Source organism: Ischnura elegans, chromosome X (assembly GCF_921293095.1).
Source record: "Ischnura elegans chromosome X, ioIscEleg1.1, whole genome shotgun sequence".
NCBI lineage: Eukaryota > Metazoa > Arthropoda > Insecta > Odonata > Coenagrionidae > Ischnura > Ischnura elegans.
This window is the reverse complement of record NC_060259.1, coordinates 12,101,845-12,115,950: the sequence shown is the minus strand read 5'-3', so window position 1 is coordinate 12,115,950 and position 14,106 is coordinate 12,101,845. Positions and strand designations below refer to the sequence as shown.

The window sequence follows — 14,106 nt, the reverse complement described above, 5'->3', positions numbered from 1 at the left end:
CTTTGTGTACGCGCCCTCTATTCATCATCTCTTTCCGATTCCTCCGCAATTACTTCTTTTCCCACCCGCCATATCACCTGTGGTGCATATTCAATGTACGTTGATTCAGCGCCAGCAACGTAAATTCCTCCGAGCACGTCCTCCGACGATCAAGGCCCACGCTCCCCACTCGACTGGTGGGGAATCAGCAAAGGCTCGGAGAATGATTTCCAATCTAAATGGCGGGCCTCCTCAAACAAAAGCAAAGCTCGGCTCCCGAGTATTGGCGGACCTTTTCCGTGCGCCCTCGCCACGAGCCTCGCCGGGGAGAGCCGAACCACGGAGAAGTTGTGGCGGGGGGCAAAGAGGCAAGAACGTGATCCACTCACCGCAAGTCACAACAACCGAAAGAACAAAAAGGATCGCTTTCAGCCCGATAGGATTCATTTAAACGGCACGCACACGAAAGTGGTCGCGACGAGGCATCAAATAATAGCCGTTCGCCCTCACCGCCGTCGGGACGCGCTCCTCGAAATGAGAAGTGCCTCCATTGGTGGGAGAGAAAGCTCCGCTTCATGAGCTTAACTATTTCGTGGATTCCCTTGACTCGATCGCATTTCAAAGACCAAAATGCACAATGAAGTTCGTCAGCAACGTTCTGGCTTCATACCTATGCTTACACTCAAAGGGCGCACAAATGGAACTCATTGCTCATTCGTAGAATGCATACGGAACGAAAATTAAAATAATGGTGGGCATGAGAAACACCCGGAATGGCTTAGCATCAGTCTAATTTATGTTAGGAATTTATTAACCAGCCGTGCTCCTCGTTAAGGGTATCACTTTTCATTATTTCATACTCTCCCTTCATCACAAACATCTGCTGAAATTTAGAGAGTATCTCCTGAATCTGACTGAAACACGAATTAATATATCCGAAACTGGCTTTTCATTTAGCTAGGCAACCATCTTCGGTGAGAAGAAAATGTCTTAACCTGTCCTAGGGCATGGTAAGAGTGGAGTTTTGGAAACACACTTCTAAATTTCATTTCATCCAATTAAAGCCAATTTTGTTTACAAAAAAAAAAGAATTTTTAAAAGATGAGTAGACTGCTGAGGAGTGATTTCGGGGTTTCTGCTGAGATATAATTTTTCCGATGCGGCGTGTTTATCAGTCCACCCGTCGGCCGGGAAGTGCAAAGAAGTGTGGACAGCAGCGCGGGAAAGACCGCCTCCCCTCCAGCAAGATTTCCACCTCGAGGACTTCCACAGTGTACACGGGAAATAAAGCGCAATCAAACTCATGAATAGCCAACAGTTCATTTGACGGCCTGAACTGTGAGTACATTGAAGTAAAATCCACGAAAGAGAAAACCACACTGGATCACACCGCACTTTAACATATGAAATTTATACTGATTTTTGTCCGACGTTAACGCCACGTAACTGCCTTTCAGATGCTAGTTGAAAATAACGTTATGTTCCATTGAAACTTTCTACAGTAAAATAATGTGCAAAAGTGTAAATTTCTTTCAAATATCATGTAGCCAAACATCTATGAAGTTTATTTATCAGGAAACCTCACGCTGAACTCGAATCAGGATTACCCCATTACGCGTTGAGTAGTCTCACCAATCAAGCCATCAAAGCGATCTCACTTCCTCTACATCATCATGGATGTTGGACGATTTTACACAAGAAGAATTTTCGCACCTCGCAAAGCCAAGGGTGACTTTGCAAAGGTTCACTGCGGCCGATACCGCCATTGTTCCCAAAATCAGTCCATATGGACAACAGCTTTGTGCTCAAAGTTCGGCCTTACACTATGGCGTTAAGCACAGAATTTGGTTGACTCGTGGCAATGAATGTCTGGTCCAAGTCATCTTGCTGCCGAGAGCCTACAGCCGAAGGGGAGGAAGCAGTAGTAATTACTCTGATTGGAGCGCGAAGCAGGGAGACGTTGATTTGAGTCGATGCTTTCCAAGTTACGTCGACGCGGATAACTTTTTCGTCCTCGCAAATATTGTTTAAATCGCTCAAAAAATTGTAATTCCGTCGTTGGCACCACAATTTGCATGCCATGGAAAGTTCACCTTCTCTGACGGAATTTGCGTTCTGTTGACGCCCAGAAGAGGCAGTTGGCTTAGGCTAGACTTCCCCGCGTAAGCGGCTGTACGTAATGCATTTTCTTACGGTTCTTTCGCGAGAAGTTGGCCGATGATGTCACGCGTGAGGGAAAAAAAGTGGAGGTAAAGGGGGACTTTGGAGGGGCATCTGCCCGCCGTGCATGATGCGCAGAAAACGATTTTGACCTTCCGATCACGGGGAACTTTGGCGCACGGCTCCCCTCTCTGCTAGCGCTGCTCCCCCTATTTTCTGAGCTGGACTTGGCCCACCTGCGCAGAGGGCTACTGAGTGTTGGCAGACTAAGTGCTAATGATCTGTAAGCATGAACGAATGAAAAATAATTCCTTGGGAGCATAAAATTGACGTGAGAGTAATCAAGACTTTTGCACCGAAGCAAGCACAAATAAGTTAAGGAGGAAAAAAATTATTGCTCCGAGATATATCAAAATGCGACTAGAATGGCAAGGGATTTTCCGCAATAAAATATCAGCACTCGTTTGAGATAATTCATAAGATACCTTCCCCTTGAATCACTCAGAAGGAAGGAAGGATTAATGCCAAGTTGGGATGCACAAATGGGACAAACACAGTTGCACAAATGCAATCGTCGACTTTAAATTTTTTGTTCCTTTCAAAAAAGCTACAAGGTGAACCCTAAAACTAGAAGCAGCTGGAACGTAAGCTTAAGTTGCAGCCAACAGAGGAACAACCTGCGCGGCATCATTGAAGAACTCTAGGATTCGAAAGCCCGTATTCATATGTGGAGTAGTTAAACACTGTGCAGGTAAAAGGAGGATTAGACGAGGAAAATATTTCAATCAGGGAAGGAATAAATAAAAGAATGGACGCCAAGTAAGCAGGTGTTACGAGAATGAAAAGGAAAGCTGAAAATGCAGAGTAAATACAGAGCTGGTAACGAATATTCACAGTTGAAATTCACACGTGATTCTGTTCAAATTGGGCGCATACCTCTAATAATAATAATTGGGCTCTATGGGTCGAATTTTGTCTTTTTAGTGGCGTATCACTAATTTGAAACTTTCTCTACCATATTCTAATATTCTATGTACATAAATAAAATATTACAACAGTTACTTGTTAACTCCTTATTAAAAAATTTCAACTGAGAAATTGCTGAGTAAAAATTTACAAATTGAAGGAAAGTACAATGTTAAACAGATCTTACTTAATAAACTCTGAAAATTTACAGATGTGGACTAAGTTGACAGCGGGAAGTGCACCACCAAAAAAAACTACACAAGCGGGAGTTATGCATCCCCTGGAGAAATAGAAAATACCCAGGTATCGCTTGCTTGAAAATCACCAACATTTATGCATCATAAAACACATCTAAGGAATAATCTTCTAGGGAAAAGACGGCATTAAAAAATAAAATTGATATCGGCCAACGCAGTCGATTAGTAGTTGTTCAAATTAAACTCTTACAAAATACAATCAATACCCTCGCTTAAAAAATCTAAGCCATCAAAACGTATGGAGTTAAGATGTACTCAATTAGGACAATATAAACGTTAGAGCATAGAAATATATTTACACATCAAGAAGCGAGCCACTGTAACTTGTTCAATGCATAAGACGCCTAAGACTGAGTCTGAAGTCTTCTTTGTTGCCGTATTGTTGATGTATTTTCACCGCACATGACTTCACATATTACCATAAGTTCTATACAATATAAAACTTTCAAGAAAATTAAAAATAAATGCATCTAAACTCTTTCTACTATTAAAAATAAATATATTTAAACTGGGAAAGTTATGAAATAGTCATCCAACTGAATTATTGTTTGACGCAATTATTATTACCCTATTTGTTATTGATCCTTGACTACGTGTTCATCAAATATCAGTTTAATTTTTCGCGGCTTTGAACTAATGTGAGAAACAGAAATTGTGGGAACAAAATGTAAGATTTATTTCTATTTTATTGGGATCGGGATATAAATGAGTAATTGCCAGCTAATAAATATCTAATGCACAACACTAGATCGTTTGTCTCATTGCAGAGTTTGAGATCTTTGAGCAGATCTAATTTGGAACTTCCTTGAAAATATATCCACTCGCAATTAACTGTATTTCATTTGGTTATGACGTTTTTATGACTGTTTGATCTACTCTTGAAAATTAATGAACCCGCATTTCCCGCTGACAATCAACGCTTATGTGGCACTTCTCTCCAGCTAATGAGTTTGCAGTATTTCTCCGTGGTCCATAGAATTAAGACTGTGACTGCTTTTAACTCTTCATAACTGTCATAAAGGTGGTACAGCGCATTCAACAGAAATGAAAGTGAGCTGTTCTTCCGGTTTAACTCACAAAAGTTATTAATCATCTTTACTGTGATTGGCCTTCATATTTTAGTCCAATTTTTCCGGATATGAATTCAATACTTCACACTTCATCCGTGGAATTGGTCCGTTAGTTTACCAATTCATTCACTAAAGCGGAGAATGAAACTCCTATCGAAGTATCAGCATTAATTTTGATGTAATTAATGCGATGGGAGTTAATTTTAGTGCGAAGTAATGCAATAAACATTCATAATGCGGAAATTATGGGCTAAATATACCTCATGAAATCCTTTTACCCAAATACGAGTAGTTGATTATCGGCCATTTTCCATAATTCCATCACGTTGATCCGCAACATATTCCACACCAATACTCAAGCTATCATTTCAATCTCTGCACTGTATTATCATTTTCGGGCACTATGGTGAAATTAATATCTGCGAGGAAGCTGGAAAAGGAACACGCGATGACTGTAAAGAATCGGTGCATGTCAGAGTTCTACGATACTTTGAGTACAACATCATTCATACTCTCCAAGCATTAATTGCGATAGGGTTGAACTATTTGATCATATTTTTTTTACGAATAACTGAACTTAACAGCTTCTGTATTACTTCAAGAAAACGCATATTATGAAATAAATATACTTTATGTATTCTTCCTCACAATACTTACAATTCAGTCGTCATTGTCAGTCTTATCCTCACATCATCTTCACACCCTGAAAATGTGTACAGAAAGGTCGAAACCCCCGTAGAATCATCAAGGTTTTGAGCTAACTATACAAAGTATTCTAATTAGTATATATGATTAAAATATTCGCTACCACGAAATTTGTGCGAAGCGTTTACATACTGTTACAATCAGAGTGAACTTTTTATTGACATTTTTCAGAACAATGGCTTCTCTAAAGGGTTCTGAGTGACATTCTTTCGAATTAAACCACTCTCACTTAACGAATAATACGATATAGACAAGATAGGAATAAGAACTTCATTGGTAATGATTTCTTAAAAACGTTGTTTTTGTACGGGGAAAAACATGTGAAAAGAGTAACTCATAATTATGTAACACGAAACATCGCTATTGTTAAGATTCACATAACGTTTAAACGAGAATTTACCGCGATGCTCAAATGAAATTACGGTTGCATAGCGTGTGCAGTGGAGCGTGCCTCCATTACAATAATTCGGAGTTCCGAGCCCTCTTCGCTCTGAAAGCGCTTCATCCATTCAATGCGAAGTACGCGCCAAACTACATGTGTTAATAAGTTTTGCGGCTCCCTAAATCACTGAATCAACGAGTTGCCATTACAGTGAATCGCAAGGTTCAGTGAATATTCCTATTTTCAACTTAGTAATGAGCGTATGAAATTTTCTGAGAGTTACACGGTACACAACCGCTTCGAAGACGGTTTATTTATCCACACGGCAGTTTGCATGAAGTAGTAATTGATACGCACCACAAAATTTTACTCATACGGTCCGTGAATAGGGAATAAAATTTCACTGGAAAAGTCACTGGCAAGGCTGGGATTCGAACCCAGGTCATGCCAACCAGTAGTTGGACGCTCTGGCACTGAGCTACCTTGCCTCTTCTTCCAACGAAATTTTTATGGGTCCTGGCTACGCCAAATCAGACACTATTAATTCTTATTTTTAACGATCATTACTACCCATTCCGACATATTCAAATAAATAATTAGACTAACCGCAAAGACGAAAATATGAACATCTGTAAAACTTCAGCTTAACAACCATTGCGAAGACAAAAGCAAGATTAAGTTAAATTCAAGCCAAAGACCCATTAGGGAATACGATGAATGTAGTTTAGGGCCAGCAGCCAAGTACATATCCTTGCAGCCCTGGAACAACATTCCTACGGGTTGCCCATTGTTACGTGGGAGCTATGAGGGCAATGACAACTGCCGAATCTTAATTCACTCATCATCCCCCCTAAAAATGGGTTACACAGTACATTTTTACTTGAAATAGCCTACCCATTTACCTTATTAAATTCAGCTTCACGGACTACTTGTTGATCTTTGGGGGAGTGGATCCCGAAATTATATGCAATAATATAGTTACGGAGGATTTTCCTCGAATAAAATCCAACTGCTTGGATTAATAATCAGGGAATTTTGGAAATAACATACTTAGTGTCCAGTGAATAAATATTTTATTCTTCTTTTTAAGTTATTTTATCTCAAAATTAAGATTGGCTTACAATGATTTAAACGTCAAATCAGAGAAATGAAATCTATCGTAACCCATAAATGTGTACAATATTTCGTATGATCGGAATAAAATACACTTCAATATCCAAACTAAACAATGATATGCTAATGACAGCAAACCCTCGTCAGCGCAAAACCATATAATTTACCGTCGTTTGTAATATTTTCTAGCGAAACCTTATGCTTTCTAAATAATTGTATTTTATTCAAAGCGAATAAAAAGTTTGTGACTTTTCTGAAATTTGCCGCTTTTCTTCTCTGTTTTCAAAGCTTAGAAGCGGAGTAAAACATCCTGGTGTAATATGCGAATCAAATACAATTTTCGTACAGTTTTAATAAAAACGTCGTGCTTGACTACAGTAGCATTCGACTAGTCAACAAGAGGTGCGCTAGCAAGCAGAAATCAATTAACCTTCACTGTTCGTCCATTCTGTTGGTGGTACTTCACGCAAGCGGGCTCCTCTTGCCACAATGTTCTTCAAGACACGAAATCATATTTTGATGAGAGAGTTCGGAAGATGGATAGGATAGTGAAGTCATAACGACAAATAAGCCTTCCTCATTTTCCAATTTTATCATAACTTATAAAAAATGACGTCAATTTTTCTGGCGTTATTAACGTCATCAAAGTTCTGGTACATGAATTCATTCCAAGAGACGCGATCGTTGAATTAAAGAATCGGTCATTGGAGTATTAATGAGCACGAACCACGCGAGACCTAGAAGTAGTGGAGAAGCGGTGAGCCTCTCGGCAAGAGTCAGTGGTGTCATGAACTGGTCAGCGAAAGGGATAGCCCAGCCCGTCGAGATTTCGCCGCTGAGTAGCTCGAGAAGTCGGCGACGAATCAAAAAACGGAAAAATATGGGTCTATTTAGGTCTCAAACTCTATCGAAACCGATATCAATAAAAAATAGGCGAACTACCCCTTTGCTGTATTACCTTCTTATGGCGAGCTCATTTCCGCTGTAGCTAACCCTTAATGACGAAAAGACCGAAATGAATGGCCCGGAAGCCACTAAAAAGCGATTACACAGCGTAGATTCAGAAATCAAGCACTAATATATATGTTTTTTATTTAACCCTAGATTATTAAACCTGGCTCAGAGTCACATGGTCACTAAACCTTTGTCATTTTGACGACGCTATTTTTTACCTTCTTACCAGGTTATTCTTTTGCCTTAAACCAATTAATTTAAAGGTTTATTATTGTTAATGTATATTTTAAAGTTTAAGTAATATGCCTTTCATCGAAAATATTTTAAATAATTCTTATTAATTTCATTGACAGCAAAAATTTTATACAAGGTGCTGAGGCAAAATATCTAAAATACCATTAAATACGTATTTTAAAATGCATTTCCCATTCAGGACGCCCACCGTAGCCCTAAGCCTTTTGAAGATAATTTTACTGCAAAGACACATTGGGTAGTATGAAATGAAATGTAAACTCATGGCTAATTTCTTGAAAAACCTTTCATTATTAAATGGGATGTCGATCATTTAATGTGTTCTACCAAATGACCGTCGATTTCATTAAAATACATTTTAGGTCCATAGTTCATTGAATGTTTGTTTCTAGCAGTGGCATTTGTGATAAACGAATTTCCAATTTTTAGGAATCAAGCGCATCAACCAGCGAGGAGTAGTTTCATCAAATGTATTTTGCATCATTTGATAACACCCCATCGTTAATACAATTGGTCTCACTCTTTGTTCCAAATGTTTCATTTAAATGGAAGCCATATTTTTGGACTAATTTTAATTTTTAATGGTGACGAGTGAAAAAATATTATCAGAATAAATTCCCTTCGGTGTGAGCTTTTCATTTTTTAAATGTTACGACCTGCATGTACGGTATCTATCAATATTTAATGATACAAAGTGTGCAAACGAAAAATTTCGGAACTACTTTCTATGAAACTAACGAAAATGTTGTTATACACCTTTATTATTTATATCTTACATAATCCTGTAAAATTGGAAAAAGTAAAGACTTCACAAAAAATATATTTTTTCCTTCTTAATGACAGAAATCGATGAAATACGTGGGTTTAAAATTTAAACCTCATCACGATTTTACAGAAAAGGAATAGATATTCCATTTGGAAATATATTGTGGACTTATAGGAACCCTTAGTCGTAACTTCCGCGAATATCAATATGAAATAAATTCATTATATACTTAGCAATTCGTCGATTGACTCGAAGAAATTTATAGTATAAAAACATAAATAATAGTAAAAATAGCATTCAAATACATAGTCATGGTTTCATTATTGCGGTACGCATCGAAATCACTTCGCTGGCGTTCAAAATTTACCTAATAAAACCACACACCGCTAATCACGTTCTGCGTGATATTCGACTCTTGTCAATAAAGCCCGTTCATAGTTCACAGGCGGGAAATCAATCCTAAGAATGCAGAGAATGAGCAAATGACAAACTGCGAGCGAGATGTGGGGCAGTGCGGAATGTCAACAGATTCAAACAACGCCACGGCGCAATTCCAAAAACTGGAGAAAAATTTCCGTTCACACTCTTTCAATAACGAATAGCCTTTTCACAAAAACAGACAATTCTGAGGTAAAAATATTTTAGAGGCAATGAATAATTGAAACTATTCACGTACCATGCTTTTGTTTGCATTAAGCCGTTCACATGAAATTAAGATAAACAGCGTATTAACTGCTTTACGATCTCTTTACTATAGAAATATTTTCACCTTTTAATGAGAAAGGATCTGTATAAGGTTATTAGCGTATTACACTAAACTTGAAACTTTATACTTACCACGCATTAAGTTCCTGATTAACACATGCTTATCACTTAAATGGTGAAGTACCCGATTCACCTAATAAAATATCTGATTAACTCCAAACTTTTATTTCTATTTGGCAATTTTCAAAAGACTCTGCGGGAATCCTTTCTTCTGCGAAATTGCGAGTTGCTCACACAATTTACAACTCACGGGTTCAACACCTTTCAAATTCCAATAGCATTACTAATAAACGTAGTTCGAGTGGTACGAAACATTCTTTGTTTTACGGAACATAAGGCGTTAAATATAAAATCATTTGTTTGATACATTTTTACTAACCAAATTGTCCGCGTAAACTACTCGTGACACTCATATTCATTGACGTCGAAAGAGAGTAGACTAAATAAATAAAGACACGCATAATAATAAACTGAATAATATAATTAATGAATCTAATATCTTATCCATTTTTTAATGAATCTAATAAAAAGATTATTTAAGTGAGAGGAACATAGTTATATTTAGAAGGTATCATTAAATAATTTTACTTGTATTGAAAAAGGATTAACTTTGGAATGCTTTTATCTTAGATTCGCTCTTAACGAAATCGCATATTTGATGAAGACTACTTATGAAGAAACTAAAAGTTTGAGGAAGATCTACTAAGGTTCATACAAATAAGATAAAGCAAATCATCATTAGAGGACGAAGTATCTCTATTTAGCTATATTATAATGCCTATAGAGTGAATCTTTCAGATATATACTCCAGAAGAGTCATCGAGGAATTGATTCTGATTCTGCAGAAAGAAATGCCGGACTTGAACATTTCGGAAGAGGAAAAGTAAATGATAAAATACCACTATCAAAGCCACGGAAACAAGATCTAATTTGAAAAACATCGCTCTCGAATAATATCAAATTAAAACTACACTTCAATCGAAGAACGTTAGGGGGACAATTCAGAAGGAACTTTTGAGTCGAAAGAAAAGAACTGATATCATCTATCATTAAATAGGAGATATTTTCCCACATCAAAAGTATTTTTCTAACTAATACATATACTTTTAGGCAAAATTTAAGCAATTCATAAAACTTTTAACTCAAAATATTCTCAAAAAAAGTAACAGAAAATGTTGCATCAAAATGATTTTCAATTAATTATTTAGTTATTTATGTTGCAGCTACATTCATTTTGGATGATTGCAACTCAATTAATTTACCAGAGAAAGTCTTCAGGAACATTCCAACTCATTGGCAAAAACAGAATCCTTTTGAAGGAACGCTCATTGGAAAAACCTGTTGAACCTAAGCACTAAAATCATCGGTAATTAGCTCAGAAATTACAATAAAATACATTGAATATCTTGCATTTACAAACTAAGAATTTCGATTACTTATTTTTCAAAGTGAAGCAATATATAATTGAAAGAGGATAATTCTCATTGAATAACTGTTTACGTAATAATGAAATTCCATTTGAAGAAAAATCAATGGAAAATGGATTGCAGTCAATGGCTGCGATCTCTGATTACCATGCGTCCAGAAACTTGCTTCCTCTTTTCCAGGGGTCGATAAATATTAAACAACCATATACGGTCGACTCATCAATGATTCAAAAAATAACTTTCGGAATACTTACGAAAGGCTCCATAAACAAACTCACTTATGGATGACTTCTTTGAAAATTGTTCTTCATTATATTAATTTCCTTTTTATCACAAGTGGCGAATAAGCTACATTCGTCAATAGATTGTGCTAGATCATAATTATTCTCATCTTAGGAGGAATTTCACGGCGGTTTAAAAGTTTCAATAGACTGATATTCTACTAAAAATGTAATAAATGAGGCAATCATGCAACAAAGGTTAATACTTTTGGGCCTAAAGATTTAATAACATAAGCTGTGTAAAATCAAAAATAATATTTGTGGTGGTGCTGATGCGTTTGTAACATATATTTGCCTATAAATAGTCGCCTAAAGATATTACAATTGCGAGTCCGGGGCATTTACTCAATATCGCGGTTCAAAAATTCCATCAACAACCATAAAATATCTCCATTTCGTCAATTACATCAACACCAAAACTTATATTATAGTATTTAACGCGAATACTTCTTTCAGATTTTGTTTTTAAATTCACAGGTATTAATTTTATTTCATGACTCTACCCTTAAATCATAGTCTGCAGATATCTGGTGATCTAATGGCGCACTAACCAAACACTGTGGTGATTCTAATTGTCAAGATCCGATTTCGTTCAATAATAACGGCATCGAACCCATAGTAAAATAATATAGTTGATGCAGTTTCAATCTGCAGTAGCATTTACAGTAATTTTCACGCATAGATATGAATTAATGAATGAATCAACGCCTCTTCGGTAATGTGATTTTGCGAATACAATTGATCAACGTTTCAACGTTATAAAGAAAGGGCGATGAGAAGATCGTCAAAGCATTTCAATTTGAAGAGAATTGAGCGTTGCATATGCAAAATGATAAAATATTTTCAGGCAATTTTACAATTATTTAACTAAATATAGAAAATTAATTTCATCGCTGAAAGCAAAAGAGAATGCCTTCACGATATGAGTACAGAAGGTCCATCGACTTGGCGCTTTCCCGATGACATAAATGTGTAAGGAAACACTTTTCTCCAGTTTTGTGAAGCGAGTTAGTCAAGATGCGTATAAAATAGATCATTAAACTTTTAGTCTATCAGCTTACATTCTGAAATCCAAGCAATATCAAACCAATAATATTCAAAGGTCGAACTTACTTCCGTGAATTTCATTAATGAAGTTTCAAAAACGAGAAATTGCCTCACACAGCCGATGTTATTAACTAATCTCAAGCAGATAATTTGACTGACGAGGGTTACATAAAATAATTATGATTTCCGGGCCGTCATTGGCATTTGCAGTTTCTCAACTCGATTAAAAAGGCAGAGGAACATTCAGAGATTTTCTCTCCGTTTTCGGTGAGCAATATTGGATTAAATCATTTCTTGACCACTTTCGGCTTTGAAAATAGATCACAATTCCCGCCAAGTGCAAATGCCAAGCTTCATGAAAGCTCACAATCCCGCGACGGTGGCATAATTATGCAAAGACGAAGATATTCGGAGCGAGAGTGTCCATTAGGGAAATTAATCAGCCGCACCGCCGGGAATAGTTACTGCTGCCCACGGATCACCCACACGGGATGACTTACGGACGCTAAACGGAAACAGATTTCGGCGGCTCTCCCTCGGCCTTGCATGATTTATTTCATCCCTCGTCCGGGTGAGCGGGAAGAACGAGAGAAATCGGTCGCGGGGCGGCCGAAAAATATCCGAAAACGAGGGTGAGCCTCCGCGGAGGCGGCAGTATTGAATTTCGAGTGAACCCCCTCAGCGGGGCCCGGGCCGAGCGGCCGCCGGGCGGCGCGTTCGACCCGACCGCCACCTTCACGATGCCGCACTCCAGCCAACCCACCACCCATGCTTACCTTTGACTGCCTTCCCCGGCGGCGGACCCACGGTGACCCGCCGGCGGAGACGTCCCGCGGCGGCGATCAATAGGAGGAGGTCGTCCTCGGGCCCAACAGGTGTTGTCGGCGGAGTCTGCGTCCACCTCCCGGCGGAGTCACGGGTCTGGGCCGCGCGTCGTCTGCTGAGTGAGTGCTTTTTAGCCGAGGGAAGGTATATATACGGCTGCGCCCCCACCCAGCTGGTCGTCGGCGCGGCGGGAGGGAGTTGACGGAAAGGGCCGAGGAGCGACGGAAGGCGCCGAGAGCGCGGATCGCGACGAGGATGAGGCGGCCGCGCTTCGGGCGGGAGCGGCAGGGTGGGTGCAGGCGGGGAGGCGAGGGATGTGTTGGGCGGCGTGGGTTGGTGGATTAGCCGCCCAGGGGGATGGGGCAAATTGGAAGGAACCGAACTTCATTGTGTGCGGGAGAAGTGCTCCCTGGAGGACTTATTTTTATTACTACTCCCTTCTTTCTTTTCAATTTTTCGACGTGATTCTAACATGTTTCATCGGCATAGCATTTAACTTTTCGGAAAGCGATAGCTTCGGCTCGCTGCATCAAAGGCCAGCCAACTTGGGAGCCAAGATAGGGGATGGGTCGTTCCCGCTAGCCACGTCTCGCTCGGTCCATGGATTAACTCAACCAGGCCCTGGATAAAGAAATTAGATCAGCCGAGCACGCCATCCCGATAAATTATGGGTTGCGTGTCCTCATTTATGCTCGTCAAGTTCGTATATGGATCAAGTCGTATGCCAACTTCCTTATTTCGATCGGCATATTGCTTTCACGGAAAGAAGGATGGCCGATGTGCGATCGGCGGGGGACAGTAAAGTGGACCTTATAATACACCAGGAAGGAAATATTTTTTATACTAGTCTACGGAAAAAAGGAAATTTTCTTTTCCACAAGGATGGAGCTTAACCTTAGAGTACCGGGAAGCGCTATCGCCCTCCTCCTGCAATGCCACTCTTAGATGCTGATTGTTCACTAATCATTCTATAGTCAATAATTATTTTATTTTAACATTGACCATTTTCTTTGCATTATAAAAATTAACTCATATTACCAAAAATTTGTGAAATAATACGTTAAAAAGGTGAAGCCAAATATAATAAACATTTCCTTAAGTTTTTGAATAGTTGTTTTTAGATCTAATTTTTCTTAAACTACTGCACTCAAAGGGTT

At 38.7% G+C, this 14,106-nt stretch overlaps 1 protein-coding gene across 1 annotated transcript in view; it reads right to left on the bottom strand.

The window, feature by feature from the left end:
* The window catches only part of LOC124171574 (probable G-protein coupled receptor CG31760), a 382,345-nt gene extending 369,296 nt beyond the window's left edge, over positions 1–13,049 (bottom strand). Inside the window, exon 1 of the mRNA XM_046550752.1 lies at positions 12,901–13,049. The gene's annotated coding sequence lies outside the window, so the exon portion shown is untranslated. The remainder of the gene's footprint in view (positions 1–12,900) is intronic.
* Between the last annotated feature and the right edge of the window lie 1,057 nt (positions 13,050–14,106).